This window comes from Elephas maximus, chromosome 24 (genome assembly GCF_024166365.1).
Source record: "Elephas maximus indicus isolate mEleMax1 chromosome 24, mEleMax1 primary haplotype, whole genome shotgun sequence".
In the NCBI taxonomy this organism is placed as follows: Eukaryota; Metazoa; Chordata; class Mammalia; order Proboscidea; family Elephantidae; genus Elephas; species Elephas maximus.
In genome coordinates this window covers 26,445,307-26,462,567 of record NC_064842.1, presented here as the reverse complement: position 1 = coordinate 26,462,567, position 17,261 = coordinate 26,445,307, and positions in this window count along the sequence as shown.

Sequence of the window (17,261 nt, the reverse complement as noted above, 5' to 3'; positions counted from 1 at the left end):
GGGACGGTGTACTCTCGACTCCAAAATCAGTCGCTGCCTCCTGGGGACTTCTCGTCCCTCCAGCCGCGTGTCCGTGCCGCCTCCAAGAACCAGTTGGGCCGCCTCCCGGGGTTAGTTCAGATGGGTGGAGCAGCTCCCCGTGCTTGTGCCGTGACCGAGTGTCCCAGCTGGGACGCTGTTCTCCCCACTCCAATACCAGTCGCTGCCTCCCGGGGACTTCTCCTACCAGCTGCGTCCCATGCCGCCCGCGCAACCCGGCTGGTCCCCTTCCCGGGTTTAGTTTAGGGGGGTGGAGCAACTCTACGTGTTTATGGCGTACCTACGTCCAGTCCAAATCCCTGCGGGACGGTTCCCCGGCTCGGATGCTGCTCTTTCTGCTCCAAGACCAGTCACTGCCTCCCGGGGACTTCTCCTACCGGCTGCGTCCCACGCCGCCCGTGGAACCAGCTGGTTCCCCTCCCGGGGTTAGTTCAGGGGGGTGGGGCAGGTCTCTGTGTTTGTGCCGTACCTGACTGGTGCGCTGGCTCCAGGCTCTGGAAACAATCGCTGCTTCCCCGTAATAGTTCGTTTTCCGTCTCTAAATCTGTGTTTGTTGTTCAGGGTTCGTAGATTGTTATGTATGTGATCGATTCACTTGTTTTCCCGTGTCTTTGTTGTAAGAGGGATCCGAGGTAGCGTCTGCCTAGTCCGCCATCTTGGCTCCGCCTCCTTGTGAAAATTTTTATTGTGGTAAAATAGATCTAACAAAAAAATTGCCATTTCGACTATAATTAAGTGTATAATTCAGTAGCATTAATTGCATGCCCCATGTTCTGCAACCATCAGAATCTAGTAACCCTTAAGCAAAAACTCCCCTCTTGGACCATAGTTTCAGGGGACATCTAGGTCAACTGGCATAATAGAGTTTATTAAGAAAACGTTCTGCATCCCACTTTGGTGAGTGGCGTCTGGGGTCTTAAAAGCTAGCAAGTGGCCATCTAAAATCCATCAATTGGTCCCAACACACCTAGAGCAAAGGGGAATGGAGAACACCAAAGATTCAAGGAAAATATGAGCCCAAGAGACAGAAAGGGCTACATAAACCAGAGACTCCCTCAGCTTGAGGCCGGAAGAACTACGTAGTACCTGGCTACCACCAGTGACTGCCCTGACGGGGAATACACCAGAGAGTCCCTGATGAAGCCGGAGAAAAGGGGTGCAGAACTCAAATTCTAGTAAAAAGACCAGACTTAATGATCTGACTGAGACTGGAGGGACCCCAGAAGATATGGCCCCCAAACTCTCCCTTAGCCCAGAACTAAAACCATTCCCGAAGCCAACTCTTCAGACAAGGAGTATACTGGACTATAAGATGTAAAACAATACTTGTGAGGAGTGTGCTTCTCAGCTCAAGTAGATACATGAGACTATGTGGGTAGATCCTGTCCAGAGGTGAGATGAGAAGGCAGAGGGGGACAGGAGGTGGTTGAATAGACACGGGAAATACAGGGTGGAGAGAAGGAGTGTGCAGAGCAATCAGGGTCACATAACAATGTGTGTATAAGTTTTTGTATGAGAAACTGACTTGAATTGTAATCTTTTACTTAAAGCACAAAAAAAAAACAAAAAACAAAGCTCCCCTCTCCCAGCCCTGGTAATTATTAACAAAATTTTGTCTCTATACATTTACCTATTCTAAATATTTATTACAAGAGGGAGCATACCGTATTTGTCGTTTTGTGACTGACATATTTCACTCAGTATAATGGTTTTAAGGTTCATCCACTTTGTAGCATGTATCAGGACTTCATTTCTCTTTACAGCTGAGTTACATTCCGTTGCATGTATGTACCACATTTTGTTCATCCATTTCTCTGTTAATGGGCATTTAGACTATTGTGAATAGTGCTGTGATGAACATTGGTGTCCATGTGTATGTTTAATTCCCTTCTTTCAAGTCTCTGGGGTACATACCTAGGAGTGGAATTGCTAAGTCCTCTATGAGGTGGGTTTCTTTTTTTTTTTTTTTATGGTCATTCTATGTTTAAGTTTTTGAAGAATTGCCGAACTGTTTTCTATAGTGGCTACACAATGTAGGAATTTTTTGACTATCCCTATCACAGAAGCCCTGGTGGCACAGTGGTTAAAGCTCTCATTTGCAAAACAAAAGGTCAGCTGTTGGAACCCACTGCAAAAGAAAGATTTATAGCCTTGGAAACCCTCTAGGGCAGTTCTAGTCTGTCCTTTAGGGTGGCTATGAGTTGGAAACAACTCAGTGGCGGCGGGTTTGGGTTTGGGATCCCTATCACAGAGAGACTTTTTATTTATTTATTTTAATCTCCTTTCTTCTTCCCCCTTTTTTTTTTCCACTAGCTGATGAACTCCTGAAGGGCAGCATTGCTGTATCATTCTGCTTTCAGCAGTGCTTGAAATAGTTTTCAATAAGTTATAGTCAATAAATATTGTTCATATGACTGAACAAGCAATGTTTGCCCATCTGCTTGTGATATCAGTAGAATTTCAGGCCCCATCTTACACAAATGCTTTTTGGTCGACTGTCTCTTGGCTCCCTTACGTGGCACCATCAACTGTACTGGCCTTGCTTTAATCTGATTTAGGCCATGGATTCATTTCTCAGCATTGTGGGGCCTTTTTCTTGTAAGACACAACCATAAAAACTGGGTCAACGTTCTGGAAGCCCTCTCCATCACATTGAAATCTGTTCAGCCTTGGCAGCGAAGCTTTGCAACCTAATTAACACCTCTGGAGAAGGCAAAATCAGAGCCTGGGAAAGTCAATTGAAGAGAGCTAAAGGTGCACAGTTTCATTATAGCAGGTTTCAGGTGGGGATGCCTCCCTGGGGATCACTCACAGAGGAGCTGAGCAGGGCAAGCACTCCTGTGAGGCCTGTTTGATGCTGTCTCTAGTTTACCTCAGCACAGCATGTTCTACCCCTAATGTAATTATCGTCCAATCATGTTGCGCCAAGTTGAGACAACTTGATTGCTTAATTGAAGTAGACGTGTAAATGAATATAGGACAGGATTCCTCCTTGCTGAGCGAACTTGGCACATACAGCCTAAGTTGTACAACTCTGATTTTATCCTGTCTTAGGTCATATTTGGAAAGTTTTTTGAAGAAGCTTCAGGTCTTATCTCCCATAAGCATGGTTTCTCTCCTTCTTTCTTTCCCTCTCCCTCTCTCTCTCCCTGCCTCCCTTCTTCCCTTTTTTTTTTTTGGCCCTAAAAACAATATTGTGAGGACTACCTGATTGGTTGATTCTTTGGGGTTTAATTTATTCATAAGGCTGGATTTTTTCTGCTACTTTTTTAATGTACATGCCCTCTAATCATTATTTTAGCCTCTCTTGAACTCAGGGATGCATATTTGCTTTGGAAAATGAGGGAAGGGCTAAATTGCAAGTGTTATCTACCTTTCTCCATAGATGTTTGGCTTGTCTTTGTAGACACTTCATCTGATTACCCATCCAAGTACAGAAGAAAGGATGTGGCACATATGTCTCAGTGGCTGCTGACAGTTGCTTATGTTACAGGCTCACATTTCAGACTCTCTCATGGCCCATTAATAATAAGCAGGAATAGAGATGGTAAAGCTTTAAAATTAGGTAGTCCAAGACGTGAATCGAGGCACCATGACTTCATTCATTTATCCATTCATTTAGCAGATAGTTATAAAACGCCCTTTTTTGCCATACATTGTGCTAGGTCCTTTGAAGACAGGGGTCTACAAAACAGAAAATGACACATTTCTTTGAACTTTTAAATCTTAATTTTCTTAATTATGAAGATGATAATATCTTACCTGGTTACATTATCATGAGGATTAAAGGAGATAATGCACCTAGTCCTACTACGTGGCTAAAACCCACTACCATCGGGTCGCTCAAACTCATGGCGACTCCCTGTGTCAGAGTAGAACTGTGGTCCATAGGGTTTTCAATGGATGATTTTTCAGCAGTAGCTCTCCAGGCTTTTCTTTCGAGGTGCCTCTGGATGCCTTCAAACATCCAACCTTTTGGTTAGCAGCCAAGCACGTTAACCATTTACACCACACAATGCTCAGGAAATATTAGCCTGTAACAAATTTGTTAATAGTCTTTATCCATGCTTCATGCATGTGCTATATCAAATGCGCTGAATTCCCCTTGATGTTTTCAGTTAAGTTGTTTTAGCAGTTTAAAATGCTGCAAAGTCCAATTGTGGTTAGGGTGTGTGATTACATTATAGCAATCTACACAATGGGACGGTAATAAATTGTAGGTGCCTCCAAGTGACATTTGCCTTTGGCACATAAGAGAAAGTTTGTGGTCTTTTCTATTCATTGATCATTTTATTTGCTTACTGGAAGCCGATAACCTCTAAAAGGTTCTCTTGTATTCCTTAACTGGAATTTCTCTTCCATATGATTGGCATTTGCTTCTACCTACCTTGCCCAAATCAATCATAAAGCAGCTATTAATTTTTTAATCCCCTTGATGAGAATTTAAAGAAGGGAGTTGATCACATGTATAAACCTGTGGACAAGATGGTTTTATATGGATGCCTCTCAGATCTTCTCTCCCTCCCTCTCCCTCTAATCTCACTCTTCTGGTTATTGTCAAGTTCGGCCTGAATTTTTTGCCACCTCTTCAACTCACAGAACTGCAGTTCCCTCCTCTGTTAAACTTCTGAGTCATTATTGGAGCAGGAGAGTTAAATCATGGCTTTCTTTTCTTATCCTTAATCATTTTTATTGAGTTGCAGCCAAATAGACCTATAGCTTGCAGCTAAACCTTCCATTCATACAAATATGCCTTTAGCATGACCTTCTTGTCAATATATTGCTTGCAGCCATTAAAACGAACTCCCTAAATTGCCTTTGCTTCTTAATGCCTTGACCTTGTCCGTCCCTCCTTCAACACTTAATCTTCTGTCTTTGCTTTGCGTTCTATGTAAAGACGATTGTTCTTACAAATGTTCCTTTCTAATTTCTGTCTCACCTCCAACATTCTGTCTTCAACCCATACCCACTTGCTTCACCAGAACATTCTGTTTCCATGTTGTCCTAGGGAGGGTCACACTCCCTTTTTGAAAACAGCCTCAGGGGTTCAAAGAGAAATCAGAGTTGATGAAAAACACAAGCACATGCCTAAAGTGTGTGTAACAAGTAGCTCGGGTTTCTGCCAGCAAGAAGAGTGTTGTGTTTCCTCAGGGCGACTCACAGTGCTCTTTTATTGACTTAGAAGGTGAAGGTTATGTTTTCTGTACAGATCTGAGTATAAACCCTTCCTGCCAGTTACCATGGGCATGATTCTTAACCAAAGTCAAGTAATTGATTTCTGAAGACATCTGGTCTTTACATATTTGCCTGTCTTACTTAGTGTAATTTCCTCTTGCTCTTCAAATAAGTGATTGGCCACAATGTGATAAGTGGATGCATCAACTCTTTGCCCTTTAGGACTTTGCACATTTAAATTTAGACTCTGAATTACTTTTGTTAGACTGAAAAGATGTGAAAACACTCCATTTAAATTGCATTCAAACCATGTCAGAAGTAGACGATGGTTTCCTGCATCACCAGCTGAAATTATTTCCTCCAATACATTTTGTTTTGTAAGGCAGCAGTCACTGGGTGGTGCAACTTGTTAATGTGCTCTGGTGCTAACCAAAAGGTTGGAGGTTCAAGTCCACCCAGAGGTGACTTGGAGGAAAAGGCTGTCTATCTACTTCTGGGAAGCCAGCCCTTGAAACCCTACAGAGCCCTGTTCTAATCTGAGACACATGGGATCATCATGAGTTGGAATCTACCCTACAGCAACTGATTTAAGGAGGACGGGTGGTTCAGTGGTAGAATTCTCACCTTTCATGCAGGAGACCTGGTTCGATCCCCTGCCAATGCACTTCAAGCACAGCCACTATCTGTCAGTGGAGGCTTTTGTGTTGCTGTGATGCTGACCAGGTTTCAGCATCCCCCCGACAGTTGCCATGGCCCTTGTGCTTCTCCCGTCCTTGGGCTTCTCTGATGGCAGTGTGGGATGCTACTCTCCTGGTATTCATACACAAGCCACACAGAAGTGCAGCCTGGGGAGGTTCTCAGAGGCCACCCTAGACCACTGGAAGGGCAGCACCAATGGATAAACACTGCCCCTTTTTTTCTCCCCCAAGACGCGGGACAGCTCTGAGCTGCAGGTCATAGAGCTTCTCAGAAAGTGGGACCTAGCACTGGCTAAGTTAGCACCACACCCTGTGTTGTTCTTCCTCCTTCCTCGTTTTAGCCCTTCTGGTCCCTTACTTCCATCCTGGGATTACATGCCCTAACAATAGGCAAATTGGCGACAAATTACAGAAGACTTTGCCTCAGGGGAATCCAAGAGTTTTAGGAACCTTGAGCTGCCATAACAGAAAATACCACAAGTGGGTGGCTTTAAAGATCAGAAATTTATTTCTCACTACTATTCAGGAGGCTAGAAGTCTGAAATCAGGGTATGGATCTAGGGAGAGGTCCTTCATCTATTTCAGCTTCTAGTAGGAGCCAGCGATTCTTGGAGTTCCTGGCCATATAGCTGCATCTTCCCTGTGTGTCTGTCTTCATATGGCATCTTCCTCCCTGTGAGTGTCTCTGTGTCTATTCTGTTCTTTTTATAACTCAGAAGTGATTAGGGTTAGGACCTACCCTACTAAGGCATGACCTCATTAACATAACAAAACAATGCCCCTGTTTCCAAAACAAAGTCATATTTATTGGTACAGAGGTTAGGATTTCAACACATATGGGGCAGGGGGGTTGGGGGATGACACAACTCAATCTGTAACACCAGGCTAAGACACCAGTTACTGAGCAGTTCAAAAATTGCCCAATTAGATTAATTATATAGCTTGGACCACTCTCACTGTTAATTCTCTCCTTAGGAGGGAAGGAGAAAAACAAGTAGGTAGGCAAAGAAGAATTAACAGAACCACCCAGCTACATGGATATGTTAGCGAAACAAAAGATTCATAAACTCTTCATACTCTAATGAAGAAAAGCAAATCAGTAATTATGCTAAAATCTCTGAGGGGGGAAGGGCAATGACTTTATCAAATGCATATTTAATAACTTAGCAAGATAAGATAATTAGGCACAGTTCAGTGAACTCTGGGTGGGGGGATGGAAAGTCTGTCACAACTGAAAAATCAAAGCTCACTTATAAAGTAATTAAGTCTCAAGTGTTACTGTTGCCCAAAGGAATTTAATTTGAAAACATTTAAATCTTAGGCTCAACTATGAAAAACTGGTTATGTATAAGTTTTAAGGCAAGTTAGCTGTGAGTGATACAGTGTTGCATTTTGAATCCAGTTAGATTTGAGAGGGCTCAATAGTAAAATTCTCACCTTCCATGTAGGAGACTCAAGTCTGATTCTCAGCCAATGCACCTCATGTATAACTACCACCTGCCTGTCAATGGGGGCTTAATGAGTTCCTGTGATGCTGAACAGGTTTCAGTGGAGCTTCTAGAAGAAGATGGGCTAGGAAGAAAAGTGTAGAAATCTACTTCTGAAAAGCAGCCAATAAAACCCTATGGATCACAGTAGCCTGATCTATAACTGGTCATGGGCATGGTGCAGGACTGGGAAGTATTTTGTTCCATTGTGCATGGGGTCACCATGAGCTAAAGGCCAACTGGGCAGCAGCTAACAAGTCAACAGGACTTGTTCCTGCCCTGGCAAATTCAGTGGGCAAGGAAGAGAAAGGGAACTTTGGGCAGTTTTTCTGGTAGGTGCTTTACGTGCCTTCCTCATTTAATCCACAACAACCCTTAGAAGTAGGTATCCCTAGCACCATTTCACAAGCACAATAGAAGAGGAGGGGCAGTTGTCGTTGTTAGGTACCATCGAGCTGGTTCCAACTCATAGCGACCCTATACACAACAGAACGAAACACTGCCTGGTCCTGCAACATCCTTATAATCGTTGTTATGGTTGAGCCCATTGTTGCAGCCACTGTGTCAATCCTCCTCTTTGAGGGACTTCTTCTTTTCTGCTGACCCTGTATTTTAGCAAGTGTGATGTCTTTCTCCAGAGACTGATCCCTTTTTACAATATGTCCAAAGTGTGTAAAACGCAGCCTTGCCACCCTTGCTTCTAAGGAACATTCTAGTTGTATTTCTTTCAAGACAGATTTGTTTGATCTTTTGGCGGTCCATGGTATATTCAGTATTCTTCCCCAACACAATTCAAAGGCATCAGCTCTTCTTCGGTGTTCCTTATTCATTGTCCAGCCTTCACATACATACGATGCAATTGAAAATACCACGGCTTGGGTCAGGCGCACCTTAGTCTTCAAGGTGACATCTTTGCTTTTCAACACTTTAAAGAGGTCCTTTGCAACAGATTTGCCCAATGCAATGCGTCTTTTGATTTCTTGACCGCTGCTTCCACCGGCATTGATTGTAGATCAAGTAAAATGAAATCCTTGACAACCTCAAACTTTTCTCCATTTATCATGATGTTGCTTATTGATCCTGTTGTGAGGATTTTTGTTTTCTTTATGTTAAAGTGTAATCCATACTGAAGGCTGTGGTCTTTGATCTTCATCAGTAAGTGCTTCAACTCTTCTTCACTTTCAGCGAGAAAGACTGTATCATCTGCATAACACAGGTTGTTAATGAGTCTTCCTCCAATCTTGATCCCCCGTTCTTCTTCATATAGCCCAGCTTCTCAGATTATTTGCTCAGCATACAGATTGAATAGCTTTGGTGAAAGAATAAAACCCTGACGCACACTTTTACTAACTTTAAACCAATCAGCATCCTCTTGTTCTGTCAGAACAGCTGCCTTCATCTATGTAAAGGTCCTGCATGAGCACAATTAAGTATTCTGGAATTCCCGTTCTTCTCAGCATTGTCCATAATTTGTTATGATCCATGCAGTCGAATGCCTTAGCGTAGTCAATTAAAAAAAATGTAAACATCCTTCTGGTATTCTCTGCTTTCAGCCAGGATCCATCTGACATCAGTAATGATATCCCTGGTTCCACGTCCTCTTCTGAATCCGGCCTGAATTTCTGGCAGTTCCCTGTCAGTATACTGCTGCAGCTGCTTTTAAATGATTCTCAGCAAAATTTTGCTTGCCTGTGATTTTAATGATATTGTTTTATAATTTCGACATTCAGTCGGATCACCTTTCTTGGGAATAAGCATAAATATGGATCTCTTCTAGTCAGTTGCCAGGAAGCTGTCTTCCATATTTCTTGGCATAGACGAGTGAGAACTCCCAGTACTGCACCCATTTGTTGAGACATCTCAATTGATATTCTGTCAATTCCTGGAGACTTACTGGCGGGGCAGTTGGACTCTTTGAACTCAAGTATGTTTCAGTTTGAGACTGGGGTTCAGAGGATGCCTAGGAGATATTGACTACAACTCAGCTTCAGCCAATCGTGGGCTATGAAAGAATATAAAGGAAACTCTCTTGTTTTCTAGATTGAAGAAAAACACAAGCACATGCCTAAAGTGTATGCAACAAGTAACCCATGGAGTAGAATATAAAAGGGGAGTAGAATATAAAGGAATGTAAAGGAAGCTTTTGTGTTTTCTAGGTTCTTGATACAAATAGCACAGGTTGTATATAAATTTGGTAATGTCATTAGGCACACAGACTGGGTTATTGTGATGGTTGGTGTTATGTGTCAGCTTAGCTAGGCCATGATTCTCAATATTATATAATTGGCCTCCAATTTGTGATCTGATGTAATTATCCTCCATTTTGTGTTCTACCATAAATAATAATGTAATCATTTTCATTATGTGATCTGATGTGATCAGCCAATAGTCATAAGTCACGAGAAAACTTTTCTCAGTGGTGTGGCCTAAACCCAATATATGTGGACATTCTGGCAAAGCTCACTTGCTTGCTCTGGATCCTGCTTCTGGCTTATCATCATTTGACCTCCAATTCTTGGGACTTGAGCCAGTGACCTGCCATATTGTCTGCCAGTCTTGGGGTTCATTGGTCTCTGCAGCCTGTGAGTCAATAGCTTGCTGCCTGACCTGCTGATCTGGGGTTCTTCAGCCTCTGCAGGTATGGGAGCCAGGAGAAGCCTCCAGACTGACACCTGACCCATGAAATTCGTCTAGTTAGCCCCTCCAACCACCTGAGCCATTTCCTTGAGCTAAATCTCTCTCACTGTATGTGTGTGTGTGTGTGTGTGTGTGTGTGTGTGTGTATATATATATACATACATGTGCTTCACTAAGGAAAACTGAAGAAGAATTGACACCTTTGAATTCTGGTGTTGGCAAAGAATATTGAATATCCATGGACTGACAAAAGAATGAGCAAATCTGTCCTGGAAGAAGTACAACCAGAATACTTCTTAAAAGCAAGAATGGCGAGACTACATCACACATAGTCTTGAACATGTTATCAGGAGGGATCAGTCCCTGAAGAAGGACATCATGCTTGGTAGAGGGTCAGCGAAAAAGAGGAAAACCCTTGGTGAGGTGGATTGACACAGTGGCTGCAACAATAGGCTCAAGCATAGCAACAATTGTTATGTTGTGAGGAAGGTGCCGGACCAGGCAGTGTTTCATTCTGTTGTGCATAGGGTCGCTATGAGTTGGAACTGACTCGACAACACTTAACAATAACAACATACTACACTGTCTTTGCTTCTTTAGAGAACTCAGCCTAAAGGAGTTATCGTTATGGATTGAATTGTGTCCCCCCAAATGTGTGTCAACTTTGCTAGGTCATGATTCCCAGTATTGTGTGGTTGTCCACTGTTTTGTGATCTGATGTAATTATCCTAAGGGTTGTAAATCCTAACCTCTGGGGTGGTTGTTAAGAGCTACAACTGCTAACCAAAAGGTCAGCAGTTTGAATCCACTAGGTGTGCCTTGGAAACCCTATGGGTCAGTTCTAATCTGTCCTTTAAAGTTGCTATGAGTAGGAATTGACTCGATGGCAATGGGTTTGGGTTTTTTTCTTTTTTTTTTTTTTTTTGGTTTATGATGTTAATGGAACCCTGGTGGCACAGTGATTAAGAGCTCAGCTGCTAACTAAAAGATCAGCAGTTTGAATTACCAGCAGCTCCTTGGAAACCCTATGGGGCAGTTCTAGTCTGTCCTATAGGGTTGCTATGAGCAGGAATCAACTCAACAATAAGAGGTTTTATGATGTTAATGAGGCAGGATTAGAGGCAGCTATGTTAAAGAGGCAGGATACAACCTACAGGATTAAGTTGTATTTTGAGTCAATCTCTTTTGAGATATAAAAGAGAGGCAAGCAGAGAGGCAAGGGATCTCATTACCACCAAGCAAGAAGAGCTAAGAGCAGAGCAGGTCCCTGTGCTGAGAAGCTTCTAGACCAGGGGAAGATTGATGACAAGGACTTTCCCCAGAGCTGACAAAGAGTGAAAGCCTTCCACTGGAGCTGGCACCTTGAATTCAGACTTCTAGCCTCCTAAACCGTGAAAGAAAAAAGTTCTGTTTGTTAAAGCCATCCACTTGTGGTATTTCTGTTAAAGCAACACTAAATATCTAAGACAGTTATAATATCAAGTTTTCCTATAGGAAGAAAATAAATGCACTGGTCATGATTACTCAAGCATTCTCGTCCCATTGACAATCATGGTTTTTATGGAAAATTAAAGCCTGGGCTATCTAGCTTACTGTCTGGAGCCTTTGGAGTTTGTTTTATGTATCAATTTCTAAAAGAAAAATCAAGTTAGAGGAACTAAAATACCAAGTTTCTGGATCTATCATTTCTGTATATGAAAGTGGCAAATGCTCCAAATTCTTTCACTTTTGAAGAGCTTACAGTCAGTTGACCTTCCTCTATCATTCCCTCATCAGAGGATGCACTGAACTTAGAATCTCCAAGTTCTATTGAAAGAGCTGAATGATGGTGTGTGAAAAGCCTACAATTAAAGATGTTGATATTTTGATATAGTTATTCTTAATTTAAATTACAAATACGTTCAGTCACAGATCAACCGATACCCAGTGAACTTTAAATGACAGTTCCATTTAGATAAACAGTCTCTCCCAATGAAATTAATGACAGTGTCTAAGCAAGATTGAATGAATGTCTTTAATATGACCCAAAGATACATTGCTGTTGTTAGATGCAATTGAGTCGGTTCTAACTCATAGTCACACTACATACAAGAGAACAAAACACTGCCTGGTCCTGTGCCTTCCTCACAATCTTTGCTATGCTTGAGCCCATTGTGCAGCCACTATGTCAATCCATCTTGTTGAAGGTGTTCCTTTTTTTTGCGGACCCTCTACTGTACCAAGCATGATGTTCTTCTCCAGGGACTGGTCCCTCCTGATAACACGTCCAGAGTATGTGAGATGAAGTCGTATCACCCTTCCTTCTAATGAGCATTCTGGCTCTACTTCTTCCAAGACAGATTTGTTTGTTTTCTTGGTAGTCCGTAGTATATTCAATATTCTTTGCCAACACCATAATTCAAAAACATCAAATTTTCTTTGGTCTTCCTTATTAATTGTCCAGTTTTTGCAAGTATATGAGGTGATCGAGAACATCATGGCTTTGGCCAGGGGCACCTTAGTCCTTAAAGTGACGTCTTTGCTTTTTAACACTTCAAAGAGGTCTTTTCAGCAGATTTGCCCAATGCAATGTGTCATTTGATTTCTTGACTGCTGCTTCTGTGGGCATTGATTGTGGATCCAAGTAACATGAAAAGATACAGAAACAGGTAAAGAATGAGTTAAAATTTGTCTTGGTTAGCAATCCCCCCATTTTTACAGATCTTTGTATTCTGGGGTAGAGGCTTTTGCAAATATGTGGGGTTAATAGCTGAGTGAGACACCTTCATCAATTAAAACTTTACAAGGTTCTCCATTGAACTGAAAAATAGTTTTACCTTGAGAATGTAAAGCTACCATTGAAAAAGCCCCTAAAATGGTCTCAGAGCACCCTCATTCAGGCTTGGCCTGAGGGGTATAAAGGGTGGAGTGCCCTTTTTTTCTTTAGCTTTATACAGTACTTTGTGAAATGTCCAGGTTTCTTACAGTAATAGCAAACCACAGGGATATTGTTCTGGGATTTGAACACTGCATAGGCGTTGAATTTGTTATAATTAGGACATTGCAACTATTGGAACTATAAACCTATTAACTTATTTTGTTTAGCCTAACTTCTTTCTTCTAAGTGTTTTGCTTTTTGTTCTAAAGTTTGGCCCAATTTGTAAACTAGGGTAGTTAACTTTGATGTGCAAACATTTTCCCAATATAGCCTATGGTGTTTGACCAGTTCAGCCAAATCAGGGTGGAATCCATTAAGACAAATGTAATTAAAATTTATACCAGCTCCTGGTTTTTCTAAGTGTAATCCAGAGTGTTTCATAAAAATCTTAGTAAAATGGTTTCTGTAATTGTAAACATTTTCTCTCTTGTTTACAGCCCTGAACTTTAAACTAATCTATTTTCTGAGGAAAAACCCTAAGGGTAGTATCAATAAGGCTGGTGACAATCTAATTTAGTAATTCAACGCCACAGACATGAGCCTGTATTACTAAAGATTTTTTAGGGTTTCCATTTAGCTTCTTCCATCCATCTTTGGGCATCTTCTGGTCCCAGTAACGAGGCAACATATGTATTAAAATATATAAATCATATGGACCAGGTTCATAAGTCTCAGCCAAAATTATAAATTCAAGGATAAATGTTCATGAGAGTTAGGAAATTTCTTTACTATTACTCAAAGTTCCACTTTTGGCCATGGTGTAAAGGTAGCCTCAAGAGGTTTCTGAGGCTTTTTTGGGGTACTTGATATTAAAGAGAATCTCAGAAAATGCCTTAATCTCTTCTAGAGCATCTAGAAGCTCAGATAAAGTTTTTTCAAAGGAATAGGAAGGTAAAAATGAGTAAAGGGAAAAAATCACTGGAGGGCCAGGTGGAGGGACAGAGATCATATTTAAAAATGTTGGCCAAACAGGTGGAAGAATTCAGCTTTGTAACACTGTAATTTGGTTAGTCTGTTTAGAAACAGTTTTTTGTAATGGTGCAAATTTACTACCTGAATGTCTTTTGGAGACCTCTAAATACCAATTAAAATAGGAGTCCCATTGAACTTGTTTTACTTAGAAAACTTTATTTTCTGATTTGCTGTGCAGAAAAATGAGTTTACCCATGATAAATTAGCCTCACAATGGCTATTGAGTCCCCAGCTGGCTATCGTTGAGTGCATGCCACTGGTTAACATACAAAACAGTACTGGGGTTGTAATGCTTAACTATATAAGATGTAGGAGTGCCCTAAGGGGGCTATACTAGATCTTTTGAAGTGGCACACCCCATCTGACAAAGTAACCCAAAAATGCAAACTTTAAGGGAACTCAAAAACCTTAGGTGTCCCTAGAAAACCCAAATTGAGTTCAGTTCTCCTGTGATTAATGTCTTATCCCAGGTTTGTTGCTTGAGGTTTGCTTTTTCAAACTTACATCAATTGCAGACTCTCCAAAACATTCAGGTTGTGAACAGAAAAAGAAAGCAAAAACAGAAAGCTAAAAATAAATCTCTCAAAGAGCTGTCTTTGTGATACGATAGAGGTTCAATTCAAGGGGGCTTCCTCATGCAATCCTTGAGAGTCTGTGGAGATGGATGAGCACAAAGGGCTCGAGCTGATGCCAGGCTCCAGTCCTCAACTTCTTGGGATTTGCCAAAGATAAGACTCCTTTGAATTCTGCCAACTATGCCAAGAAATATCATTGAGTGACAACACATAGACTATTTTAAATGAAAGTAAAGAGATTTATTAAGACCAAAAGCAGATAGGGCCTGGGACATGTTGGGTCTCACAAAGTGAAACCCAATGCCTTGAAATGCTACAGTCTCATGGGCGTAGTCATAGGGTAGAATCAGGAACTTAGCTTACAATATTCTGATCGGTAGGCGAGCAATCAGTAAAGTGGAAGGCAGGATATTTCGAAGTGGGGTTTTGGTTGGGATTGGATAACAGAGTATATGTGGGTTAAAGGGACTGAGTTGTTGTTGTTAGGTGCCATCGAGTCAGTTCTGACTCATAGTGACCCTATGCACAACAGAACGAAACACTGCCCAGTCCTGCGCCATCCTTACAATTGTTGTTATGCTTGAGCTCATTGTTGCAGCCACTGTGTCAATCCACAATGTTCAGGGTCTTCCTCTTTTCTGCTGACCCTGTACTCTGCCAAGCATGATGTCCTTCTCCAGGGACTCATCCCTCCTGACAACATGTCCAAAGTATGTAAGACACAGTCTTGCCATCCTTGCCTCTAAGGAGCATTCTGGCTATACTTCTTCCAAGACACATTTGTCCGTTCTTTTGGCAGTCCATGGTATATTCAATATTCTTCACCAACACAATTCAAAGGCGTCAATTCTTCTTCGGTCTTCCTTACTCATTGTCCAGCTTTCACATGCGTATGATGTGATTGAAAATACCATGGCTTGGGTCAGGCGCACCTTAGTCTTCAGGGTGACACCTTTGCTCTTCAACAATTTGAAGAGATCCTTTGCTGCAGATTTGCCCAATGCAATGCGTCTTTTGATTTCTTGACTGCTGCTTCCATGGCTGTTGATTGTGGATCCGAGTAAAATGAAATCTTTGACAACTTCAATCTTTTCTCCATTTATCATGACGTTGCTTATTGGTCCAGTTGTGAGGATTTTTGTTTTCTTTATGTTGAGGTGTAATCCATACTGAAGGCTGTGGTCTTTGATCTTCATTAGTAAGTGCTTCAAGTCCTCTTCACTTTCAGCAAGCAAGGTTGTGTAATTTGCATAACGCAGGTTGTTAATGAGTCTTCCTCCAATCCTGATGCCCTGTTCTTCTTCATATAGTCCAGCTTCTTGTATTATTTGCTCAGCATACAGACCGAATACGTATGGTGAAAGAATACAACCCTGACACACATCTTTCTTGACTTTAAACCAATCAGTATCCCCTTGTTCCGTCCGAACAACCGCCTCTTGATCTGTGTAAAGGTTCCTCATGAGCACAATTAAGTGTTCTGGAATTCCCATTCTTCACAGTGTTATCCATAGTTTGTTATGATCCACACAGTTGAATGCCTTTGCATAGTCAATAAAACACAGGTAAACATCCTTCTGGTATTTAGTACACTCACGTAATTGCAGGAGTACATGCTTACAAGGGCGGGGGTCACAGGATGATTGATAGAGGACCAGTTCCTGCTGGTTCTGCCCCAGCCAGAGGCCCAAGGTCATAAGTATATGAATGGGAAGAAGTCAGTCTTATGGTTCCACCCAGTCAGAGGCCCATGGCCATATGCATAAGAATAGGAAGAAGTTAGTTTGCTGGTTCCCTCTAGCCAGAGGCCTAGGAATATATGCATATGAAGAAGTCAAGATTATATCTCAAAATGCAGACATAGAAGGCACAAAATGGAGCCAGGCCTACACTTGCACTGGCCACCCTAGGCATGCCAGGCACCTCAGTTTTGGAACCCTTTCATAACCTGAACTAAATGTTGTTGGAGAAGTGCTGCAATGGATGTTTATCAAGCATTCATTCATTCAGTCACTATATATTGATTACCTAATAATGATCAGTGATGTGATACGGAAACCCTGGTGGCATAGTGGTTAAGTGCTACAGCTGCTAACCAAGAGGTTGGCAGCTTGAATCCACAAGGCGCTTCTTGAAAACTCTATGGGGCAGTTCTACTCTGTCCTATAGGGTCGTTATGAGTTGGAATTGACTTGACGGCAATGGGTTTTTTTTTTTTTTTTTTTTTGGTTAATAGTGATCAGACCCATGCTAGAAACGGAGGATGCAAGGATGAATCAGACAATATTCTGTCACCTGCCTTTGTCTGGCCATATTTTTTTAAAGTTGTAGGTTTGTGATTACCCTGAGACACCTTGTAAGAAAGGCCTGGTGATCTACTTCTGAAAAATAAGCTATTGAAAACCCTATGGAGCACAGTTCTACTCTGACACACATGAGGTCACCATGAGTCTTAGTCGATTTCATGGGAACTATTTCTTTTTTTTGGCACAGCCAGCATTCTTCTTCTTTTTCTTTTCTTGGTGTAAATGAATTCAAAAAGTGTGGCCCTCCTTTAGCAGTTTAAAATAGGACAATGAATGAAAAAAGCATTTGCCCTGTAGGAACTCAGAGCTGAAGGATTTGTCTCTTATCTCTATGTACCAGTACCTGACTGGAGGTAATCTGGGACTACTTGCTTTTGAAATCCTGTTGTTTTTTAGTAACTTAAAATGTTTGTTGTTCCTGTGTTTTAAGGTCGGGGAAAATTTATGTAAATTGG